At 39.6% G+C, this 26,841-nt stretch overlaps 1 protein-coding gene across 1 annotated transcript in view; it reads left to right on the top strand.

The window, feature by feature from the left end:
• METTL13 (methyltransferase like 13) overlaps positions 1-26,841 on the top strand; it is a 122,588-nt gene that overhangs the window by 79,138 nt on the left and 16,609 nt on the right. The window contains exon 8 of the transcript XR_003045054.1: positions 11,375-11,448. The gene's annotated coding sequence lies outside the window, so the exon portion shown is untranslated. The remainder of the gene's footprint in view (positions 1-11,374; positions 11,449-26,841) is intronic.

The raw sequence follows: 26,841 nt of genomic DNA, 5'->3' as shown, positions 1-26,841 counted from the left end.
CTTTCCCTATTATGATGTCGCCTACCCAGATCCCATGTTGTCATATACTTTTATATGTCATTTGTGCTGTTAAAGACCTCTTTTTACAATGTGCACACTGAACTATAGACTTTTACCATTATTGGTTTTGTTACTTGAAATCATAATTGGAACAATTAGAGATGCGTCAGTGGAAAGGCCATGAAAGAGGGCCATTAAATGCTAATAAATGCCTCTCCTCATGGGGATGGAGACCTTTTCTCTGCTAAGTATTCGAGCTCCTTTCACTGGTGCTTTTAAGTGGCTAGAAATAACACTTGCCACACGCTTGTGGAATACTCCAGATGCCAGGGGGTTCATTTCATTCTGTATTTGAATCGAGCACACTGGGTGGAATGTGTGTTGATTCTTTTGTTGGTTTTAAGCGTTCATTCCATGGTTTTCATTAGCCTTTTCTTATGGAAGGCAATAGAACAATAGTGAGAACTCTTAGAGAATGAAGCCTTTAGGTAGCTGATGACTTTTGAGGAAGCAGATGAAAAGGTTAAAGTTATAGATGTTTGTTTTGATATATTTTCCCTTTCACACCACCCCAAACTCTAGATGCACATGCCAAACGAGATCTAGATTACCCTAAAACCACATGCCTGGAGCTAGCAAGAGATGATCACTTCTTGTTGCTATGGGGGTATATTAGCTTCTGAATCAAGTTTGGGTAAATTATTACTAAATAAATTTCAGGGTAACTTACTACTGTTTCTTCTGAAAATAGTGGTAATGATGATGATGGTGATAATGATGACAGCTAAAGTTTTTTGGCCACTTACTACGTGCTAGGTATTACTATAATTACTTTAATCTTCTTGTCTATGATTTGAAATGCACAATGCTCTGAAAACCAAGTATTATTTTTGTAACTTATTTGGCAAAACTTATATTGACCTAGACTCATTTCCTGGTAGACTCGACCTGTGTGATGTGAGGCTATTCACACTTTGTCCTTATCTCTGTTGGTGTAAATACGTATTCATTTGTTTTGCTGCAGAAATATCAGTGTGTTTGATTCCAGGGTGCTGCTTCGGATTTCATTACACAGTATAAATTTTGTGCATCATTATGCCTTTCTCAAATAAGAAAAAAATGGTGTCGTGTATCACGTTTGTCTATCAGCAGATAAAGGGTTGTATTATCTTCTTCCCCAATTTACAGATGGGCAAACTGAACTAAGAAGTGGTGGGTTCTGAATTCAAACCCAGGCGTTTTAGTACTGAAATACGTGCTCCTAACTACCATGCTATACTGCCTTAAAAAGGTAGTGTTCAAAAACATTTCACAGAAATATTATATTATCCAATAAAACTCCAGAGAAGATAGAGAAATTCAGATCTGAGTAGAATTTCTCCATTAATATCCCTCCATTCTGTTTCCTATATTAAATATTATCTTAAACACTAATGACCATTGATTCTTTTTTAGTAGATTCTGCCAGTCCTGACTGTTTTATCTTCAACCTAATGGTCTGTTCTTTTTTGGACTTTTAAAATTTTCAAAAGCTCGTGCGCTTTAAGGCATGCTGTTAGATCTTAGGAGAAAGAGAGAACGTTGCTGCTGAGGCAAATGTTGCTTTAGATGATATCTACTCTAAATAAAGAAGGAAGCCACCGAACAGTTAGTACAACAGATAAACTGGACTATAAACAAAATTGTCACCTTAGTCACACACTATCAGTTTATTGATTGTTGTTGGATATGTAGTTTATCTATTATTCTTGGCGTATATGAATGGGTAATATAGTGTAATGGGTGTACTCAGAGAAGTGTAGATGGAGAAAGCAATTCTTAAGTTCACTCATTAATATTCCTCCTTTAGTGAGCAGAATTTCTTGAGTAGTAAGCCAGAATTTATTGAATTCTGCTATGTGCTGTCACTGGCTACTTTTAGTACATTTTAAGACTTGGAGCTATTAAAAATACTTTTCCTAAACTTTCATTGGGAATGTAGTTTCCAAGGGTAATTTGTATGTTAAGAAATAGCTAAATATTAATTGTGTGTGTACATATATGTATACATACACATTACATATGTACGCATGTGTGTACATCATCTGTTAGATATCGAGTGCTGTTCTTTCTTCCTTATTTCCTTTTCTTTAAAATTTTCATATTCAAAATGGTGTAGGATCACAGACAAAGTCAGTTAAATAGACATGAAAAAATACTTTTCAGATAAGAAAATAAAATATCTAGATCATGTTCATGATCCTTATAGCTTTAATTATGAATGTTTACATATTTATTTTTTAAGTCACCCCTTAGAATTTATCTTTACAATAAATTTAGTTTTAATTCTTAGAATGCTTATTTTAAAGATCACAAAATGTAATCTTTCACCAAGTCGCCATTGAGTGCCTCCTTTGTGCCAGTTACTGTGCCAAACAGTGGCCTTACAGCAACGAGGTCCCTGTCCTAAGGGAACTTGTCCAGGGGAGGGAATGTGACGGGGGTCCCTGGTACTTTGGAATAAAGAGGAGGGGCATCTAACTCTGCTGGCATATCAGTCACATGAGGCTGTGCCAGCATTCTGCCTTTAAGGCTAAGATGGGTAGAGAGGGGCCTTGACTTTGAGGAAAGGTTGCTGTGGTAGAGGAGCCAGTGCAGAGGTCTGGAATCAGTATGACATCACTTGGGAACCAGGTACTCTGGGATTTGTGTGGGGGTGCAATGGGTAAGACTTCCGGAGTGCGAGGGAGCAACCGGGTCCAAGGACCCTCTTAAACCTCTCCTCGATGCTTGGAATATCAGATCTCCGTTCCTTTTAAATATATAGTGTGGCTCTGGCTCCGTGTTCTGCTTTAGTACAGAATCTAACTTATACTGTTTTGGCTTCCAATTAAATACCCATTCCCCGCCCCCCCCCGCCCCCAACCTTTTAGAAAAGGTGAACACTGAAAAGCACAATACTGGCTGGGAAGCTGATTTCCACACCTATCCATGTTCTTCCTTCCAGCCCCAGCCTAGCAACCGGTAATACGTATTCAGGACCAAGGACAGTAACAGGGCCGGTCTCCCGGTCAGGCCTCAGGGGAAGGGGCGACCAGCCCTGCCCTCCTCATTCCGTAAGAGGTCTCTTGCCCTTGCTTCTTGCCCTTGTTTCCCCTTTCCTGGCGGAGTAGGTCACCCGTGGGCCTTTCCTAGCCACTGTCGTGCCAAGGAACAAAGGTCTGGGATTCATATGTGGGCTTCGTGAAAAGGGGCAAGGGGCGCCTCTCAGCCTCTTTGGTACAAACCTTGAGGATGCCTTTTAACTAGGCCAAAGGGCACCACGTTTCCAGGGTTGCGAAGGGGATGTGCTGGGCTTTGAGGCAAAAGCCATCTGACCTTGTCCTTTCCACATTCCCTTCTTTTAGAAATCCTGCAGGAAGAGGTGACTGATTGGACCCAATGTTTAGCATCCTGGGTTCTCATATCCACATATTCTCAAGGGTGTGTGTGTGCGATATTGCTCCCAAGGGGACAAAAATTGACTTGGCGGGAGCAGGGGCAAACCCCTTATTTTTATGTATAAAACACAGAGATATGCACAGTACTGATATACAGTGCATTTATGCTTTTAAATTTAATGGGGAAACTTAATGGGGGAAAATGTCTATTGAAGTTCTCCAAGGGAACACTGATTAGAAGAAGGTCGTGAAACAGTGTTCTAAAACAGTGTGCGTCTGTCTTTTCCTATCTCACTCTGTTTCTTAGGCAGTACAAGGCGGGTTCAGTGACTCAGAAGGCCACATTATCCTAAACCCTTTGTCTTTTTTTTTGCTCTGCTGTGCTTGGCCCATAGCTTCCATCCTCCAGGTTGCCTTGGGGTTTAAGATGGTTGCTGCAGCTCCATCGCTCTCATGTATAATCGACAAGGAGAGGAGGGAAGGGGAAAAAGTACACAGCAACTAAATCAGAATCTTTTACAGGAAATATCCTTGAAGTTGCTCAACGTTCTCTAATTATATCTGACTAAAGCTTAGTCGTGTGGACACTCCATTTGCAAGGGAGGCCGAGAAATGTAGATTTATTTATTTATTTGTCTATTATTCATCTGTAAAGGTTGGGCACATTGCCATTCCCAACAAAACTGGGATTCTGTTTATAAGACGTAAGGGGGAATGGCTATCGGGTAGGCAAGCAGTGATCTCTTTAGTAGTCTCTTTTGTCATTAATTTGCATGACAGCTACCCAGGGGAAAGTACAATGCGTGATTTGGAATAGAGCAACAGCTAAGTGTCTCTGCTTTCTGCCATGACTCCTCAATCTGAGGCCTTAATTCTTGAACAAACTGACTTTGTGAATAAGCAAATAAAATGAATTAAATATGGAGACATTAAGTTCTGGAGAGTGTTTCTTGGTGGGTAGGACATGTGGTATTTGTAAGCTTCTTTATTCACATTATAGATCTCTGACTCAGTAACTTTTGCATTTTGAATGTCGCCATGGGGACATTAATGATTGATTAATTAGGTTTAATGAAAGCACATTGCTTAGAAATTTTGAGTTTCATGAATAAAAGGTAAATATTGAATTTCTTAGATGTTAGTAAAAAAAATAAAAGCATGCATTTCCTGCAATTGGGTTTGTAACTATGTTTTTCAAACAAAATGATGGTGGCATTTATTGAATACTTCAAATTATAGAGTAACTGATAACAGCAAAATGTGATCTTTTACAAATCTGCAAGTGCTAATATTCTTACTCTGTGCCAAGAGTTTAGGAGGAAGAAGAAAAGTGCAGTGGAAATTTTCCAATTAAATCTGTGGATTTTGGCATAATGACTTCCTTCAGCAATTAAAGTGGCATTGTACTGGCTGGCAAAGCTCCGAGATGGGGACACGCAAGCACAAAGCCATTGTAACAGTGCCGTTGTGTTCAGTGTGTGGAATACATGACCTCAGTGCTTCTTGGGGTGGAGGCTGGGCAGTATTCGGCAGTGACACCTCCCTCTCCCTTTCTCCTTCCTTCCCTCCTTCCCTCCCTTCTCCTCTCCCTCCCTCCCTTCCTCCCTCTTTCTCTCTCTCTGGTTATCATTTTGAAGGAGTGTGAGATTGTAATCCTACAGAGATTCTGTTGGAGCTCATAAAATTGTTCTTTGAAGATGATGTTTTAGAAGAGACTTCTCTGTTTTTAAGGAATGTTTTTTAAAAAATACATTGGCTCTATTATTATTTTTAAAAGTTATTTCCTTCAAATTCTATTCCATGTCTTAGACATTTGGTAATATTGGCTCAGCTGGTGTTCTGTATTTTCTACTTTGATGAATATTGCTGGATCTTAAACGTTCATAATAAACATATACATGTAAATGACCTCAGCAAATTATTGTTAAATTGAAAATTATCTTGCCTGTTCTTTGTGTTGACATAAAATGCCACTCAGCTGTCTGCCTGGTTGGGAATCAGATATGGGAATGCTTTCTTTCCATGTTATGAATATATGGGGCAATGAGAAATCTTCCTTAAATGGTAGGTAGGAAATGTTCAAAATATTTAATACTTGGGCACTGACAGAGGCTCTGAGAGGAACACAGGGTGAGGGAGTAGACATGTATGCAAACAGAACAGTGTGCAAGTGTGTGTTGAGAGCTTAGAGGCATGTACAGGAGGATTTCAAAGAAGACTTCTCATCGATGTTGAAGGTTGAGTAGGAATTGGCTAGAGGGAGAAGTGGCAGGGGCGGGGGCAGCCCATGAGGGAAGCGTGGCGTGTGCCAGGGCACTGCGTCTGAGAGCACAGAGACAGCCATGAGAAGACAGGGCTTTTTTTTCTTTTTCTGCTTTGTTTTCTGTTTGGATTTCATGCCAAGGACAATGAGGAGTCATTTAATGATTTAGTGTTTGGAAATTAAGTGATGGGATTTTTGTTACTGTTGAGGTCGGATTGGGGATGCTCAAATTGGATTTGGGGAAATTAATTGGGAGATTATTATTAATTTATATGAAAGTTGGTGGTACCTGGAGCGGTGACCGAAATGGAGAAGAGAGGATACATTTAAGGGATATTAAGTAGGTAGAATCAGCAGGACTTGGTGACCAGTTTGGAGCATGAAGACAGAGGAAGTTGGAAGACAGATGATCCCCAGGTATTTGGCGTAGCTGACATGTATGGATGCTGATGATGTGGATTATGATTGAGAATGGAGGAGGAGAGACATGTTGGGAAGATGATAATGAGTTGAATTGTGGAAATTGCGTTCGAGACGTCTAAGTAGAGATGTCTAAAGGCTGGTGTGACTATGGAGACACCTCTGACTTCCGGTACTTGGCTTATCCCTCTGGGGTCCCCTTCTCAACCTCTCAGTTCTGTTTCTTTCAGGAACCCATTAAGTGTTCATATTTTTCAGAGTCCACATTCATCATTCTTCTTCTCTCTTTTCCTATTAATGAATTCTCTTAGCCTCAACTACCTCCTCCATTGATAACTGTCAAGTTATTATCTCTAGATAGGACTTTTATCCCGAGTTCCAGTTGCTCAGCCTGTGTACTTCTTGTCATCATCCGGATAGTTTCCAGACACCTAAAGATCAGCACATCCAGATCTGTCCCTTCATCTTACCCCACTTCTAATGGTCAAGGGCACAGATGCTAGAGTTAGACTCTCTAGGTTTGAGTCGTAGATCTGTCACGTATTAGCTCTGTGGCTTTGAGAAAATTATGGGACCTTTCTGTGCCTCAGTTTCCTCATCTGTGAAACGAGAATAACAATGGTACCTACCTCATAGGATTGTAATGAGGATCAAATAAGAATGTGCCTGGCACATGGTAAACACTATGTAAATACCAGCTATAACCAGATCTTCCTGGATTTTCTATTCTCATTGATGGCACCACTATTTAACCAGCTACCCATACCAGAATGTGAGACTGATCCTCTCTCTCCATCATTTTGTTCCACATCAAGCAATCAGCAAGTCTTGTCCGTTGTACATTCTCTCTGTTGTCTTCTCTTGTCCCCACCATTACTGCCTTGGACTTAACCTTTATCATCTTCCTCCACGCCCTAAACTGGTTAGTGACTGATCTGTCTATTGTCTTTCCCTTTTTCAACATTCTCTTTATTGTCCCCTAGTAATTTTCCTGAAATGCAAATCCGATCACTTAAAACCCTTTAGTCCTTCTTGTTCTCAGAGGAAAGAAAAAACAAAACAAAACAAAACAAGTGAAGCCCTCGAAGTTCTGCTCCCGCCTCCTTCTCCAGATTCTTCTCCACCTCATTCAGACCTTTCTTTAATGTTTAGCTCCTTAATATTCTGTGTTAATTTGCTCTTTCCTGTCCGCACATCTCGATAGCCTCTGGACTGCCTCCCACCTATGTCTCTCTGGCTACTTCACCAGGCAGAGGAGATAGTTCCATGCTCTGTGCCAAAATATCAAGAACTTAACCCTAGTGCCTGTCGTGCTAATTGTAATCATTTGCATGTCATTCTCCTCTAAGACTGACTAAGACTAAGACTAAGCTTACTTGTCTTTGACTGAATCAGCTACACTGATTAACTCGTTGGAGAGTATGATTTATGCCTCTCATGTTTAGTCAAGGGTAGATGTCAGACATCTATTTATTGAACAGATCTTCTGGTTAATAATCACTTACATCTATATTGAAGAAAAACATCTCTGTAGTTACTTTATTTGCTCCGAGGGAGAAAATTCCTTCTAGCTTTGTGGATACAGCAAGTGTGCTTTCCTATTTTTGGTTTCCAAAGGTCAGTCACTTCCTCGTGGAGCACTAATAATATTTCTTGGTAACTAAGTTTCTGGAAGAGCCAATAAAAAATCTTACCACGGTCCCTTGCCTGTGGCTTGGGAATTGCTCTCTCGTTTTTGTGCAGGAGCCATGAAGGAGCTTAGACTTACTGCCTGAAGTCCTGCTGTTAGCACTGTGCAGAATAATGTGTTTTTGAGCTGGATTGAGAGAAGAAAGGCATTGGAGTTGTGGCTGCTCTGCGGCATAGAGAAGAGCAAAGCTTCCTCCTGCCTTACAGCCGTTGCAGTCAGCTCGTAAGTAAGGCAGTCAGGCAATGGAATGGAATCAGTTTAATCATGGTCAGTCTTCAGATTAGTCTTCTTACTCCTTATATTCAAGGTCCGCCTTGGAGGAAAATGGCACGCAAATTTTCTTTTCGTGTTTATGTATTAGACCATAAAAAAAAATGTAGAGTTTAAATCCAAAGTAATACTGAAGGCACAGTCAAGATTTTGTCTGCATTGATTTAGCAAAGTAATTTTCTCATAAGATATACTTAGGGGAAAGAAATCAACCACCTATTGCACAGAAGATAATAAAATTCAAATGGATGAGTGTACTCAGTGGCTCATGAATTATTCATGATTGTTCGTGTCAGTGCCTTGACTCCTCGTTGATGGAGGTGGGAATGAGGACAGATTTTCAAAGCAGCTGGTCAACATGAAGGGACAGTTCAGGTAGGGTCCTAGGCCCCTTGTCTCCAAATCCCATTCTCGAAACATTAAAATCTTGTATGTTATTTTAGATTAGACGGTGCTACAGTATTGGGGAAAATGTACTGTGGCTATATTGTAGCAATATTAATGGGGACAATACTACTTTCTTCTATGGTGTGTGGGTTTTTAGAGTTGCCATATGTTGCATTTCATCCGATCCACAGGATTATCTCACTTTAGTAGCAAAAGCAAATGACGTTTCGGGAGCATTTTGCCCATTCAGTGGTGGAGCTGGGCTCAACGTTGGGTCTTCTGTGTTTCATGGAGAGCTCGCCCCTCAGCTCTCGCAGTAGGAGTGTGCTGGCCACGTGGTTTCCTGCCACTGGCTGATCAGAATAACATGGACAATCAGGATGCCAGATTAGCCGCTCATTCTTCAGAAGAGAGGAGTCCTCTGTAGTGTTTTGTGGCACTTCAGACACTCCTGTGGAGTCAGGGAGGCTTCCAAACAGCAAGATTTGGTGACCAAATCTTTTGACTCTGGGTGAGAATGTACGTGTTGGAGAGGGGATGGGCGAGAGCCATGAATGGGGCCAGTAGATGTGAGTGGTGAGAGGCGGGTGTGGTATCTGAATCTGCTTATTCCTCTTCATGCAAAGTTCTGTTTGCCTGATAAAAAAGTAAGGAATTAGATGTATCCCTGGGCTTTCTTTTCAGCCAAATGCATGGTAATTATTTGCTATTTAAAACATTTCATAATACTGTTTTGTTTTGATGATGTTCAAAAGGATTGTTACTAAAGCTATGTTATAAAATATATGGCCATAACCGTGGGTTGGAACAGATCCCAGCACTAAAGTATCAAATAACTAAACCTCTTTTTTCCTTCTCTCCTTCCTCTTTTTTTTTTTTTTTTTTTGATGCCTACAGCACCTGGTCTTCCTAGGCTCTACCTCTTTTTTAAAGAAAGTATTTTATTGATTTGCCAAATGACATCATTCAGAAATTTAAGGCCTGTATATATATTTCTTTGGTAGCTACACATCCTCAAACTGCACTTATGGGCTTAATAGCTCAAACAGATGCCCCCAGCTCTTCATTCTGGAGTTTTATTTTCTCTTTATCCATTTGATTCTCAAATTAACTTCTTCCTTTTTGATTCTACGCACAGAGTAGATGCTCTGCTCATTTTGATTAAATTTTAAATGATTATTGAAACCCTCCAAACTAAGAAATATTCTAACATAGTTTTTGGAGAACATTAAAAGAGTAATTATATGCATTCAGATATTTTCCAAAAGAGAGTAGCAGTCTCTCTCTCTCCTGAAACCTGTACCCTCCTTTAGTGATTTTCCATGTCTTTATCATTCCGTTAGATTTTGAGCTCCCAGTATCCACCTAATGCAATGCCCATAGCATCTCCTTAGCCCTTCTTAGTTTCTCAGTGAATTTTTTTTGATGAATAAATGTTTACTTCAGGTGGCATTCTTTAGAGCAAATACGTCTGTAGCTTCGCCATCCTTTACGTTAGTCACACATGGTGCCATTCTAAATGAACTTAGCCTTTGCAGTTAAGGAGCAAAGTCATTAACTCAATTAAGAGGCTGTGCAGTATAATTTCCTCTGTCGGAATTTACACTAGCACTTGCAAAACACATGAGTTGTAGTAGGGGAAATTTTGCTTAATTTTATCCCTGTGACTCTCCATTCCAGAGTATCATTGAGCTAAAGTCTTAGGTTTTGCAGCGTCCTCACTGGCCTTTACCTATTTCGTTAAGTGGCCGTTCGTCGAAATCCCATCTGCGTTGAAGCTCTGTGCTGCCAATATCCTACAAAACTCCTAGATGTCCCATGCTAATATCATCTACTAAATTGCTGAGTAGCACATCCCAACCTGAGGCCAGTGGTTCTCGCACTGACGTGAGCATCCCGATTAATGAGACTCGTACAGGAGCACAGATGCCACCCACCTTCCCCAGGCGTTCTGAATCTGTCGGTTTGGGACGGGTGGTGGGCATCGGTGGCAGTAACCCCTTCTGGTAGCCCTGGAACTATTTCTTGAGAAAAATTGCCATTGGACAGAGATTTATTTTGAATGGAATAGTGTGATTAAAAAAAAATGATGATTCTTCTAAAAGTCTGAGGCATTCTAAATGTGTTTAAAAACTGTCTTATAGGCATGTTTATGAATTCTCGTTCGACACTGCAGAATCAGTATGATTTATGTGACACTGCAGATGTAATTACATAGGATTTTCTTTGCTGTGGTTTTATTGGTCTAGTGTATATTAACATGCCATTTAAACGTCTTTATTTATTAAAAACTCCCATTTATCAGGAGTGAGAACAAACAAAACTCAGTTTGCAATATTTTGCTGTTAATGTGTGCATGTACAATATTTATCTCTCCTGGATCCCATATTTTATATGTGACCTTTTATTGGAGAAAAATTTCAAGCTATTTAAAAGATACAATCTAATGTACGTTTAGTGATGGCTGGTATTCGATAGTACTAATATTGATCTTGAAGCTGCACAGATTACTGAATTTTTTAATTACCAAAAAGAGTTTAAGGATTAATTTCTGCATCAAATGTTTTCTTGAATGCTGATTCTCTGAAAATAAAAATTAACTGAAAGTATACAGTAATGCAAACTTTTATTAATGCCAGCTGTATAAATGAGTGACGTATTCCAGCGAGGTCATTATGATAGTGCACATGTATCAATATTCAGTATAAGGTGTCCCACTCCCTTTATTATTGATTAATTAATTAATTTACTTTTACTTTTGGCAAATACTTCTTTTATAAGATGGGTCTAGCATTCTTTAGACATGGGATGCATTGAAACATTGGGAATTAGGAGAATTATTGTGGAACTTGACTTATACATTTGTAGGTGATCAGAATTCTTTAATGCCTTAATCTATTATTTCTTGTGTGTGTTTTTTTTTAGGGACTTTCTCCCTCGAGGCTCAGGCATCGTCACGAGACGGCCTCTTGTGCTACAGCTTGTTAATTCCAAAGCAGGTAATGAATGAGGTTGCTTGCTACGCGGGGATCGTTCCTTGTGCCTGGGTGTTGGGTTTTAGCTACAGAAATGTTTCTGTGATGACTTTGCCGTGGGAAGCTACCTACATTTCTCTCCAAATGCTCCCTCCTTCATTGCTCTTTTAATTCTTTTGCTTATAGTAAAGGGAAAGCTTCATTTGCATATAGATTTTTAAACATCTACTACTTTTTAATGCCTAGAAAATAATATTTTATCACCGTAATTCACTCATATAATTTTATAGTGCTGCATAACCACTAATACCACTTTGGTATACTTCCTTCCCGCGCGCGTGTGTGTGTGGTGAGAATTTTTTTAAAGTAACAATTCGGCAACTGTCTAATATCTGTATGCATATGTATGCATATCTATATCTCTGTTTATATCCACAGCCGTGTCTCTATCTGATGTGCTGTGCTTGCCCCTCTCCTTAACACCGTGATAACGTGATAGACAAATGAGCTTTGTTTTCATTCTTATTTCTTCGCAACTGGTGATGTTGAAAGTTTTTCATGTTTATTTGATGTTTATATTTCTTTTTTTGTGAATTGGCTGGAACTAGCCACTGTTCGATGCTCTGGAGATATAGCAGTGACGAGGACCAAGTCCCTGTCCTTCTGGTGATTGATATTCTGGTGATATCATTTTTCATGTGTAGAAGCATTACTCTTTATACATTTACATTTAACAAAAAGTCAATATTTAGCATGATTTTCTTTTTATACTTTTTTTTAAAATTTTGTTTTTTATTTATCTGAAATTTATTTTCATTATGCTGGAATAATATTGTCCTGGTCTCCTTAATATTCTGTTATATTTCCACAACAATCTATTTCTGAATATCTCTTTGGTTTTATTGTGCCAATACCAGTTTTACTTTTGTGGGTTTATAATTTGCTTTAATATCATCTATCTGTCAGGGCTATTGTCCTCTCCCCATTACTTATTTTAGAATAATTTTGCCAAGGCAAAAATATTCCTACTAGAATTTTTTAAACCTATAGATTCGTTGGAGAATAATTGTTTATCTTCAGAATATTCATTGTTTTTTTCTAATCCAGGGAGCATGCTATATCTTTTCATTTTTCTCAAATCTTCTCTATATTTCTTAGTAAAATTCTTGGTGGTCTTTATGTAGCACCGATGCATTTCAATTTAGGGCATTTGTATTTATTTTTTGTAGTTCTTGTGATTTGAATAGTTTTTTTTTTCTCTCATTATATTCTCTAACTCCTCATTGTTGATCTATGTAAAAGCTGCAATTTGTACTTTTAGTTTTTTTAAATTAACCATCTTACTCTACTACATTTGACAGATTAAAATATTTTTATTTGATTCTTCTGGGTTTTTAGTTATATAGTCATTTCATCTGCATTTCTTAATTTATTCAACCAATACTTATCACGCAAATACTGACATGGCTGAGAAAAGAGACTTATTGACCATGATAGTGATAATCTCCATTGACATGGGGATTTTTGGCGAGTGTTGACATGGGAAAGATTCTCTTGCACGTTGAGCTGTTCTGAGAAGGTACATCACGTGCTTCTTCCTCATACCTTGCTGTCAACAGCCTTGCAAATCTCATCCCTTCTAAGACCCTGGTCGTTCTTTCATCGCTTTTTATTCACGAGTGAGGATCACGCTTCTCGTCTCAACTCTCTTTTCATGCCACATGGACTGGGCCCGAGGCGGTCACTACGTAGGTAATGATCATAGTGAGTAGCTGCCATTTTTGGTCATTAATTATGTGTCAGCACTGTGTGCTTTGAAGGTATTTTCATTTAATCTTTCTTTATAACCTCCTGAGATAGATATTATGATTCTCATTTTAGAAAAAGAGCCCCAGCAAGGTGAAGCAGTCTGCCCAAGGCCACATAGTTCGTAAGAGAGCTGTTATTGGTATCTTTCTGATACTGTTAATATTGTATTTTTAAAATAGGAGACTTGAACTGCTTGCTTTATATTTGCAAGAGATGCTTTATATTTTTATAGGGCATTTATTTATGTAAGGGATCATAAATATGTGAATAGTAAATATGGAAATTATTTGGTTAACTCATAATTATCATCAACTTTCTAAGGTAATGCCCACTTATATTATTTTACTGCTTGTCTCCACCTGCTGCTGTATTAGTTGCTAAACCAAGCCAAAAAATTCTTTAGAGGCCCTATGGCTTATTCTAGATATTTTTTTTTTAGGACATTCAGTGCTTAGTACAGAAGAGCATTTCAGGGAATCTCACCGTGTCGTGAGGAAGGTGAGAAAGGTAAAAATTTAAACGATAAGGTCATAGTCCTTTGGACTCAGAGATTTCTGTAGCCGTGGCCTGGGAGGGCAAGAGCTGGACCAGACACTGACGAGGCGTTGGGTGAGGACTACAGTTTCAAGAGCAAGGGAGTCGCTAGGGGTCTTCATAGGACAAGGGGACAGTTTTCAGGGCCTGCGGACTAACCCCAGTGCCATGTCGAAACTGGCTTGGGCCTGCTTCCAAGATCCAAATGCGCACAGTACCTCTCTTCCCGTCTCTGTATTCAGTGACATCGTGCTGGTAGCTTGAAGTTGGTCATGGTGGGTGTATTTACAGTATGGAAATTGGCAGATGCTGCAAATCAGGACTTTTTCCCCCGAGGACACCAGCAGTTAAATGTTTGTGAGCATGCCGCTGGTTTCCTTCCCAGCACCCGATCTCAGTGTTTACTGGTTCAACGGCATGTCAGACTGAGATGCAAATGTGCCTGCGTGTCATATTTTTGATGAACTACTGAGTACTGTTGAAAGTGTCATTGCTTTAAGAAGTGATCCGTTGGGAATTTGACATGCGCCCTGGAGGAGAGCTGGTTTTTTAAGACATCACAATCCAAGTCGCTTTTTGCGTTAAAAGTTACTGTTAAGTACAGGCTGTAGGTCACGGTTAAGGACAAAAGGTTCTGTCTCCTGCAGAATATTACTATGTTAAGATATTTCTCAAAATGCTGTTATGTTGCCTCACTCTCCTTTATTTCAATGACATTAATGTAAGAAATGAAGATATTCAAAATTAGAAATTACAAAATGGGTAATTAAAGAAAATTGTTCAATTACAGAAGTATTCTTTCGTGGGAGATTCCTCTTTTCACGCGTGTCAACTATATTATTAATTCATCGAATTAGATTTCCCACATTTGAATCTCATCTACTTCTCAATGTCATATATGTTTGTATTTTAACACTTACGTATGACTCGTAATTTATTAGTGAATTATTACTATTCAGTATTTTGGGTCTTCGGTTGGAGTTGCTGTAAATGACCATTGCAAATAAAGATGCTCAGTAACGGAAGTCAGAAATCTTGTTTTATAGGCACTGGACGACCCACAGGATGAGGTGGAGACAAAGTTCAGGCAGCGGCTCTGAGAAGAAGCGGGCTGGCTCGTGAGGGTGGTGAACCTCGGGTTTGAAGCGAGGGGCGCTTCGCTGACATGGTTTGGCTTTATGTCAGCATGTAGATGACACTGTGCGTCTAGGTAGAACTGAGCCAAAGGGCGTTTGAAGACATTGCTTTCTTACCGCGATAGTCAGGGAATTTCTAGAGAAAAATGTCCCCTTTTCACGGGTGAGGTCTTTTCAAGAAGTTTTTATTAGTTAGACTTTAAATCCTGGTTTATGTGCAATTACCAGGCTTCATAAATTAGACTAAGAGCTATTAGTGGGAACATTCAAGAATTATTTTGAATAACAACATCGAAAATATTTTAAAACGACGGATCTCATTTTGTTTTACATTTAAATATTTGAATTTAATTAAAATTGATATTTTAGCATAAGATAGTCTGTTTTCGCAGAGGACTAAATGTTTATTTTCTTTTCATTATAACAAGTTGACCTCATGGTAAAAACAGATGTGACTCAGAAAACATTCTTTCTTAAGGACAGCTTTGACCTTGTTCTGCTCCAGCGCTGGTTCCCTGTTGCTTTCCATGTAAAGGGCAGGTTACCGTATCAAGTGCAGTTTCATAGTTTAAAGTCCCTTGAATACAGTTATTCTGAAACTTTTTGTGTGCATAAGATTCCCAGAGATTCCCAGGCATCATCCCCAGACGTTTGCTTCAGTAGATCTGGGGTGGTGCCTAGGGAGCTAGTAGCATTTTTAAAGCACCATTGCCAGGTAAAAAGTTCATTAAAGCTGTTGGTCTTTGAGTCACGCTGAGCAGCCTTCTTAAGTTTCATCTAATTCTTCCACTGTTTTCTTTTTCTAGATTCCTTCCCTTCTTTTTAATAGGTGCCTTTTGTTGAGAAATTACCTACCATTTAAAAAAATCGGCTAACTCTTTGGTCATCGTGCAGTCTGGGCACTGGGCTTTAACTGCAGCGGGCATCACTCCAGGCTGAGGTGTTTTCTGCTGCTGCCGCCAGGCATCTGGCTTGGGCACCAGCACATTTGGGCCTGGTGTTTCAAGTGCCTAAGGATCTTTTTTTCATTTTTTTCAGCTTTATTTAGATATAATTAACACATAACGTTGTGTAAGTTTAAGGTGTGTAGTGTAATGATTTGATAGATGTATGTCCTAGGATCTTCGTAGCCTCTCAGGAGCTGAGATTCTGATAATACCTGGTTTTTCGTTACATAACTGGCTTATCTCCCAGGCAGACGCTCAGAGGAAAACCCACCTGGCTGAAATCTCTAACCGCAAGTGCCTATCTGCTGGGTCCCTCCTCCTTGATTTCCCATAAATTCCGGGAATTCCCATTGACTCCATGGAACATCGCATAGTTATCAAGAACATAGCTTTAGTTCTGGAAAACGTAACTATTAAAAATCTATTAGGGTCTATTTGGGGAGGACGTGGACAGTGGGTTGTTGGTTTTTCCAGGGAGTTTGCGGATCATGGGCATAGGAGGAATTAAGGGATTCATTTTTCTGGAGAATGCTTGGGTTATTATTCCTTGAATATTGGACAATTAGTAAATAAATGAACTTGCAAAGGTCCTGGGTGGGACAGCATTCTTGTTAAATGGATAGAGATGTAGAGGCCATCTACATGTATTAAGGTAAGACTCTGTCCAAATATTCCCACATTTATAACGGATTTCATTGAGAGGTAAAAATGGTTTTCTTTCAGGATTCTTATAAACCTTGTTTTTGAGGAGAAAAAGATAATTTGTACTATCTGGGACTTTTCGTCCAGACCTACTTTAAATCTGGTTTAACTGTATTTTCCAGGTCATTGTTTTTAATATTTGCATAACTCAAGAAATACAGCTTGGCTCTATTTTATGCTTGGTTATCGGTATGCCTCAATCTCTCCCTCTTTCTCCCTCCCTCTGTTCCTCTTTCCTTCCTTCGTTCCTTCCTTCTTTTTTTCTGACAACTTTCTGAAACTTTTTTTTACCACTTTTCTTTTGTTACCCTTTTTTCTTAGCTTGAAGATTGATTACACATGTATTAACAGACTTAGAATTTCTATTCACTCAGTTATATACCTTCTAAAATGAAGTCCAGAGCAATTTTTACTCAACTCAAAATTTTGAGAAATGTTAAAGAGCTATTGTAAGCAAAACTGACCCAAATTTTATATCTTCACAATTAGGTGACTGCCCTTGAACACCACATACATTTCCATTTAGGAAGAAATGACTAAAATAAAGGTATTTCTCCTCAAAGAAAATGAAATAATATATTTCAATAGAATTACCACTACTAATTGAGAGGGTACGATGACTTGAGTTGGTATTAATTTTTTTTTTTCAGTTCTGTTTGTCTCTATTCTACTTTAGGAGAAGGTGTTGAGGCTTGTATCTGCCTCAAGTTCCAAGACCAAAAATTACTGACTGTCGACCTGTATGGTCCATCTAATGTCTGCTTAAAGAGTTGGAAGAAAAGGAGATATCCAGTTCCTTAACTTTGGACTTCACTTTCTCCCCACTCCCATTAAAAAAAAAAAAAAAAAAGATTGTCTTGAAATAATTGATATTGAAGAGGACTAAAGGATAAGCTTTAGAGTTGTAAATATCTATGTAGCTCTGAGAGGAGGAGGTGTGAATTTATTGTAAGAAAATGAATAGACTTGTTTTCCATCAAGCCCATGGCTATAGTCGACTAACACTACTCACCCACCCCTTCCATCCTTATTGTTTCGCCTGTTGCAGATCACAGGTGTCCCCTGTATTTGCTTTTGTGGGATGAGTGGAGGAGTCTGGAATGCATTTTCTCTGCCCTTTCTTCCTCGGTGGGCTATGCTTTATCTTGACTACTGCCACAGCCTGCATTCTTCTCTCCTGAAAACACTGACTTCAGTATTCACCTGACCGGCAGGTGGAGGGGGATGAACTGGTTACCTTCTCTGTTTAAGGCCATGGCCTACAGGGGTAGGAAACTGCTTGTTCTGTTGTCTGGACAGCATACCGGCAGACCATAGTGGAGCTGTTCTGCTGTTGACGAGATGGTTTTGTACTAAGTGAAGGTGTTGTTTTACAAAGAGAGCGAAACTCATATTAAGTACTTTTCAAGTGATTGTGTTAGTTTAATATTAACAGTCTCCTGCAGGCCCGGTGAAATTTCTTCTCATTATTTTCCCAAAGTGCGTTTGGTAAATTTTTGTCTTTATGCTGTCGTATCGGTTCATTTATTCAGCAGAATTTGAATGCCCGCAGTATGCCACACGACAGAGAACTTGCCAGTTTGTACCCTGCATTCCCTGTTTCTTCAGTTGTCACTCTCATTTTGGCAAATATAAAGAGACCTAACTTTTTAAGACCTCTGAATAACTAACACATCTGGATGGAATTGCCTCGCTCCAGTATTTATCTTTCCTTTATCTAGGAATTTGGGGTCATGCAATACTTTACAAAGTAATGGGATTTACGGAGCACACATCTCTCTGGAAGGCATGTCAAAAGCAATTTGAGAGTCTCTGTGTGTGCGTCTCATATCTCAGGCATGTGGACTGTGATTTCCAGTTTAAACATCCATTTGCCCCGTCCCTCTCATTCCTCATCAGAACCCTTTTTTTCCTTGCCATATATGTGATGTGTCTAACTCTCGTTGTTATATTATTCTAATGTTTCATGTTGCCATGTTTGTGTCTACCAATGTCCATATTAAACTCAGTGCAGGCTTTTCCTCGACCAAGTTTCAGTGGACGATTCAGAGTAAACATAAATATTCTTAAATGTAATGCAGGTTGTTGTCTAAATTGTTGCTAGCTCTTAAATAAATCTTTTGTTTTGTATCTCTGCTATCGAGATTGTTCAGTTTGGGTATTCATAAAAGTAAACGCATAAAGAATACTTGTTCAACAGTTTATTGAGCACGTTTTCTCATGTGAAAGCTATTTCCTTAGGTTACAAAGACACCATGCAGTGACACCTGTCAGAAATGAGATAAGGGGGGTGAGGAGCGGATACCTGTTACTCTGATGGCAGCGGTGGTGGACAGGTGGGGTCTGAGTGGTTTCTGGGAAAGGGGGCTGCGTTTGGACTCAGGCTTCATTTCTTCTCTTTGTGCCTCTAGCTTTACCCTCGGCTTCAAAAGAATTGTAATGATAATTGTGTGTGTGTGTGTGTGTGCGCGTGTGCACGCGCTATACTGTCATCAGTTTAATCTCTTAGAGCTAGTTTTGTGTATATGTATGTTGGGGAAAGGGATATACATTATTTATCCATTAAGACTTCTCACTTTTAAATATTTTTTAAAAAGTATTACTCGCAATTTAAATGGTTTTAATGTTCTCATTACAGGCTGAGAAAAATCAGTATTGCACAGCAAAGACTGGATCTCTTTTGTTTGTCTTTATTTTCAAAAGCTTATCAATAATAATTTTAGATGTGTTAATAACAATTGCTCTCCTCAGTGTTCGTGTAGAATTTCAAGATGTAGCTGAGCTTAAGTAATTAAGTAGTTAAGCAAATTAAATTTGTTTTTCTGGTCCCAACAGGCTGGATCTATCTATATTCATTTTTACTCCTTATGTTATGTCATCTCTCCTGGGTACCCGAATTTCTGTGTCCTGTTAGCACCTCCAAAGCCTTTCTGGGGGCATCTGATAAGTTCATTTACACTCAGATACAAGGAACTGATACAGTTTAAAGTGTTAATATCCCAAAGGTCTTTCCATTTTCACAGAAAAAAACGGGAAGCCTTACATTATAGGCAGTCTCTACTGGTGGAGTTTTCTTGTGGGAGGGGGAAGGTCTTTGTTTATTTGTTTGTTTGTTTTAATCTGTAGGCATTTTTTAAGCCACCTGAGTGGCTGCAGGTATGCTTCTACCCCAGGTTAGCGCCTGAAGGTAATTCCATCTTCAGTAAGTTCAGAATGCTTTATAAATTATTTCTAATCTTTAAAACACTGTAATGTAGTGAACAGACAACATGTCAATCTGTTTGACAGCTGATGAAACAAATGCAACATTTTAGAAAGTAAAATAACGTATTTGAAAACACTTGGAAAAGTGTTAATGCATTATACAAACAATTTTTTATCAGTAAACTGCTTCAGACTTGACAATTGAAGCAGTCTCACTAAATTTTTAATCAAGGTGCTAATTTATAATGGATAAGGAAACTAGGAGAAGTTAATACTGAGATGTTTTAAGAATGAGCTGGGCTAAGAACTCTGATATTTCTTGATTCGAGTGCCTAAGATAGACCATCATTTTCATTTTTTAGGGTTCTGGGCATGGAAGGGTAAAATGATAGACTGTCACATGACCAATGCCAAGGCGAAAATGTCCACATTACATATATAAGTTCACATTCGAATGGGCTTCTCATTGATCTGATCAGTTCGAGAGAGGAAAAAGGAAGGCAGCTCTTCACTGATAACGTGGGCAATCGACAGAAGTGCTGCCAAGGGAAACAGCGCCCGTGTGCTCCTGGTTCTGCTGGAAGCCCTGACCACAGACTTCCTCAAGCGGACGGGCTTCCTGGAGGAGCCAGGTTCCTAAATGGCATGCTGACCAAAACGCTAAGGGACTCTGGGGCTTAAAGCAGAATCTAGATAGAGGAAGTACTAAGGTCAAGATTTTGTAAATTACAACTAAATCATGAAAACTATTTTACTTCCTAGTGTTCAGGCATTCAAGAGTTCTGAAAATCTGCAGTATTATGTGACTTCCTCAATTATGTAATTTGTTTAGGTATATTGGCTAGGAAGTGAAAATGTAGCAAACTCACTTAGATTTTATCTGATTTTTATATTAGAGAGAATATTCCTACCTATTATGATTTTTTTCAGAAGAGAAAAGCAGTAAAGTTACTAAAAAACCTAAGTCATTTTATTTTATTTTTTAATTGTAGCGAAATCTTAACAATTTGCTGATTTTATGAAATAAATAGCTGCCCCATTCATAAAAGATTATTAATATGGGAAATTGTAAATATATTTTAAATATTCTAAGATATTGCTAATTGTACAAGAATAGAAGCACATACTAATACTACTCTACTTTTAGCTAAAATGTTGGAAAACATAAGCACATTTCAGAACAGAAAGGCGAGTAGATGACAGATGAAGCTTTTAGAATGCAAAGCATTGCATGTAAAATATTTCCTACTGATACTTAGTCTAGTTTTAGCTAAGTGTGTGAATTGACGTGCTAGATTTGGGACAGGAATCCGTAGTTGCCAGGGGTCGCATGTGCAGAGTGGAGCCTGCCAGGACAGGTATAAGGAGGGGTGGCAGAGATGCCCATGAAAAGATGCTCAACTTCATTAGCCACTAGGGAAATGCAAATAAAAACCGGAGGACGATATCACTATACACCTATCAGAATGTCTAGAATTAGAAAGACGAACCATATAAAGTGTTGACTAGGGCGTGGAGGACCTGGAACTCCTACACACTCTTGGTGTCTGATATAAAATGCTATGACCACTTTGGAAAAAGCTCGCAGATGGGACTTTGCGGCCTACATAATCATGTGAGTCGATTACTCATAGTAAATCACACAGTAGAAACCAATAAGATTCCTACTGGTTCTGTTCCTCTGGAGAACCTCGACTAATATAACTGTATGTCAATTATAGCTCAGTAAGGCTGTCAAAAATATTATATGTCCATTTACCTAATTGCTCTGAATTTGTGGCCTAGTCCTACGCAGAACCTGCTGCTTGTCTTTTGGGGGTCGGGGGGAGGAGGGCATGCCATGCCATTCTGCTCATGGTTTGATTTCTGTGCTGTTTCCCAAAGATGTTAGATAGTAAACTTGGAGTAACTAGTCACACACACACTTTCCCAAGGTTAAATCTTTAAGATATTGTAAACTCTACTAGACTCATATTTGCTTTATTGGTTTTAATGATCCTGGTGATTCTGTCCTGTTCTTTTACTTAAAACATGATGACTCCTCTGAAAGAACTCACGTTTTGATCTCAAGGCAGGAAAATGTTGCAAATCTCATTTCTCTACCTCTTTTGGTGAGTGTAGGACTTGGTGCCTCCTTGGTTATCAACTGGTAAAGCATTAAAATAGAAATCGGACTTTGAAATATTTTACATGCAGTGCTTGTATTCTAAATGCCTCATTTGGCATCTACTTGTCTTTCTGTTCCTGAAGTATGCTTATGTTTTCCAAAGGTCTGATTTGTTTGTGAAGAAATGTATTTCTGAATATGCAGATTTCTGAAAAGGCAATTTTTCTGCTTAGGCAGCAAAACTCAGTGTAAGTAAATGGTATTGCCGATTTATTGTGTGACCTTGGCCAATACGTAGAATATTTGGTCTTTGGCTTATATATGACGTCCTAAGCATAATACTGTACGCTGACACTGTGACCTCTACGCAGGATTTTCTCAACGTAGCGTCTCCTTCATTGATCCTGTGCATTCTTCATGAAAAAAGGGTCTCCCCTTTTCCACCTGCCACGTGTACCACATGTTGATGCGGAACGAGAAAATGACATTAAAATAATTACAAATTCGATGTCCTCTAAGAGTTAGTACCTAAGAATCAAGATGTTCATACTTTACAAAAAGATTTTAAAATGTGTTCTGTCCAACGCCAACCAGAGCTCCTTGTTTATTTGATACATCAGTGCATCCTTATTGTACAGTTTGCTCAGGACTCACAAGGCCTAGTGGGCGTTCGGTTAAAATAAAAGCCATGGCTTTTGTCCTGGGGAGACACGGGCAGGAGTGACAGTTCGTGATCAGCTCTGTTGCTGTCACAGCGCTCAGTGCAAGAGGAGTACAGGGGACGGAGAGAGCAGGTGGGTGTGAGCATCAGACAAGGCGCAGCGGAGGCCGCGGTCTCGCGCGGGCCTCGCATAAATAGAGGGCTGGGGGATCTGTGGGCGGCCAGACCATCAGGTCAGGTTCGGGGGTGGGGTCTAGAGGAAGCAGCCAATGATCTCTCCTTCCACATGAGTGTCCAGGCTGGCCTGGAACAGGCTGAGACCAGGTGAGAGAGGACACTGAAATCCTGGTAGAGGAATCTGGAAATTTGTCTTTAAAGACAGAAAGCCGTTTTAGATTCCTGAGCAGGGCAATATCGTGTGTTAGGAAAACATTGGAGGATCCTATCTAGAAATCGTAGAGCAAGGCACGCTCGAGGGCTAGCGGCGCTGACGTGGGCAGCAGGCGCTTGTTTTACCAGACTGCTCAGGACCGCTTGGTTCCTGGGTATTAGCGTTTCCTCCCGAGGCCCTCAGAGTTGGGTCCCACCTTTCCAGTCCCGTTTTTCTTTCGTGTTATTCAGTCAACCTTCCGTTTTAGCAACAGCGAGAATAGCACTTCGCAGGCTGTTTTTCGTTATTGTTTTTTTGGTGAGGAACTCCTCCGTCATCCATCCTCTCTTCCTGATGGACTTCTGTTCTCTCGTGAAAAGAGCTTCGGCTCAGATGGCACCCCTTCTGCAAGCCTTCTCCAATAAATTACTCCCTCAATCATCTTTGCCTTTCCTTATGTCCCATAGCACTTCACAGAGACTTTTCTAAAAACACTCGTCACATCGTTCCATAACTTGGCGTTTACCTGACTGTCTTATCTAGTCATTAAGGAGCTTCTGGAGGACAGAGGCCATTATATTTGTTTGCCAAGCATGGAAGTGTAGCTCCTGTAAGATGGTGGCTATTCCTTTAAATGCTTCTTGAATGAATGAGCGAGTGGGTCCCTCTTCATCTCCACTGGATGCCGAGTTTGAGGGCTTGAGAGATCTTACCTGGTATAAACGTTAGTGGGTGAAAATACAGCAGAAGTTTGTTTTCCATGAAAATTTAATGACATGAAGTTTCGTACACGGAAATTAAGTGGATAGACTGGTAAATTCCTTGGCTCTTTTGAAGAGCGTTATTTTCTAATGGGAATCATCAAATAACTACTTAGGTGCTTCTTTGCCACCTTAGAAAGCAAAAGACCTTCTACAACCGGAAGAGTAATACATCTCTACGTTTTCAAATCATGATTCTTTTCTCTTAGGGAACTATAATTTCTGTTTCTCATCATTAATAGCACTGAATTTACTGCCAACATACGAATAAAACACTCTCCTTTTTACGTTGTTTTATTCTCTCATTCCGAAAGGTAGTTATTATTATGGCTTTTGTTAAGAAATGGCTGATGATCGTAGACATTTACATAATAGTCCTTTTTAATTTTTTTTTGGAGAGAAGGAATTCAGAGCTTTAAAATATTCAAATTCTAACTAAATAAAAATCACCCTGTGAGAGAAGGTGTCTTATTTAGTTTGTATTAGACGTGCATATCTAGAGGGCAAACGTATTTATGCTCCCACACATATCTAGCTCCTGAAGATGTATTCCTTGCAAACGTTGTGTGCTAGCCGAATGTAATATCTGCTATTATCTGCAGATCACAAATTTCGCTGTCATTTTTCCCTTCGTAATTAAATGCTATGTTTACACCTTCCATTATGACCATTATTTATGGGTTTAGAAGTTTAGGCAAATTATCTTGCACTTCCAACGGTATCAGCTAAGATTTAAACAGATGAGAACTTAGAGAAGCTCTCAGTGTACCCTATGCTCAAGTCTTTATTTTTATTTACAATACCTTTCTGCTTTCTTGGTGTCTTATATTCAACTATAAAAATGCTAATAGCCGGGAATGCTGCCCAGAAGGTGTAGCTTTGAAAGAAATATCTTCAGAATAAAAAACATCGAAGCCCTGTTAAGGTTTTTTAATTTTCTTTAGGGAAATATGGGGTGAGGGGTTGAGCTTCCTCACTATTGCGGACATTATTCTTTTTCGTATATTCCAGTTTGTCAGGAAAACTATTTAAACATAACATCCCCAAGTGCATGCAGTACTTGTGGGCTCTGCCTGGCACATAACTCAGAGGGACCGTCACCCGTCCTGTTCTGGACATGAAGCTGCAGTGAATGCAGCCTTAGGTCACATTAGTTTGGGTGCCGGGATCGTTTATTATTGGTTTATATGGAGCTTGCAGTCCAGTGTAAGTGCCGGATCTTTTTTCTTTTCTGCACTTTGCCTGGATCCTCTACTTGTTCTATTGGTTTAAGAGCAAGGCTTTCCATTTATCACGATAGTAAATGTCTCCTGTCAAACTGCACTGGTGACTCCAGCCTGTGAGATCACTTTGGGTCCTGATTCTCTTTTACAGCCTGTTTACGGTTCCTCCCCTGGAGTCCTAATGAGCTCACAGAGGATGGGGAGGGGGCAGACAACGCTTTTCAGAACAGGGTCTGCGACCTTCCGAAGTAGCAAAATGACCTTGTTCCCCCTCACGCATTTCTTACCCTTCTTTGATTTTCTGGGTGCCTAGGATTATTCCTTGGTGACAAAATGGAAAATGAAATCCTCTTAAGATAGCAAAGTGACTCTCAACCCCAGCGCTCTTAAGTCACTTCGCTGCTTAACTGTCCTCACGGTCGAAATGCGGTTCCCTCCAGGGGATGTGACGTTTTATATCTGATCACTGTCCATTTCAGTTGGCTTGCTTTCTCATTCCTACATGGGGTGGTTTAGCCCTTGGTGATGAATCCAGAAAATTCTAAATCATACCAATGAAAAACACCACCAGAAGATGGATGACTTGTAACGAAAACAAATTTTCTTACTGTGGCATTTCAGGTAGGATAAGTATAATTGAGGAAACTGAAGCAACACTTTGTTATGCATTTTTTCCTGAGATCGCTAAAAATATGTTCTCAGCAGAGAATTCATCAATTATAGTGATTTGATGATGCACAGTTCTGTTTTAATTAGGAATATTTGGCTTACTAATAAAATGTCACTGCAATTTGAAGGTAAAGAAGTTCCATTAGAACAGCTTAAATTAATATATGTCTTTAAAATACCTGGTTTGGCATGTTAAAATAAAAATATTGAAGTATATATAGCTAGCATTACTGTGTAATAGCAACTTCCAGCCTTGTACTTTCAGCTGGGTGGGCTCTCAGCTCTTACTCTCTTAGAAATCAGTGAGTTGCTGGATAAGTGTTTTCTCTTAGCCAGGGAGAAGTTACCGTACAAGTATTGCCTGTATGACTGCATTGGCTAGTGAACTACTCAATGGCATGGAAGCTACGCATAGCTGTGCTTTAGAAAATTTGACAAATTTCCATTTATAAAACATAAATTTGATAATTTCACAAAGAATATAATTGTTTAAAATAAGATCCTAACTTTGATAGTTACGCAGAACAATTATAACAGAACTCACTTTTCCCCCCTATATGTGCTGAGTGCATTGTATGTTTCAAGCTCTATGGCAGATATAGAAGAATCAAATACAAATATGAGATAGTCTCGTACCTATGGGAACCTACAGACCAGAAGGGGAGTCAGCGACTTAAATAGCACAGTGTGGCCAATAAAGTGATAAAGCTACTATCATAACCAGAACCCTAATCCTAGCCCTAGCCCTAGCCCTAGCCATAACCATAACCATAACCATAACCATAACCATAACCATATCTGCTATGAGACTGTAGAGGAGTGATACCTGACCTAACAGGTGAGGGGCATGGGTAGCATCAGAGGAAGACTTTCTATTGAAGAGATGCTTAAGCTGAATCGTAGTGAGCCAGGTGGGCATGTGTGTGTCCGAAATTTTCCATGCATTTGTATGAATGTTTGCGGAGATGTCTGCGCATGGGAAAATCCAGAAAAAGAGTGGGATATTTCTGGAAGTGAATTGGAGCAGAAGCTTGGAGGTGAGACACACAGCAAGGTTGCCGGAGTATACAGTGTTGGCGTGAGTGAGAGACTGGGGTACGTGAGGCGCTGTGGACAGTGGAGAACTCTCAACGGTGTGGAGCAAGGGGCCGGCATAGTCAGCCTTACGTGCCGAGTGGATAGCTGTTTTGACAACGGGAGGGTAGATTAAACCGGGCCAGACTCAGGCTGGGACTCTGGCTGGGCTGCCCACGCGAGGCGACGGTGGCTTCCTTTGCTTGGTGTTGGTGGAAGC

This window comes from Pteropus alecto, unplaced genomic scaffold, assembly GCF_000325575.1.
Source record: "Pteropus alecto unplaced genomic scaffold, ASM32557v1 scaffold101, whole genome shotgun sequence".
NCBI classification, from domain to species: domain Eukaryota; kingdom Metazoa; phylum Chordata; class Mammalia; order Chiroptera; family Pteropodidae; genus Pteropus; species Pteropus alecto.
This window is presented reverse-complemented; position numbering and strand designations above follow the sequence as displayed.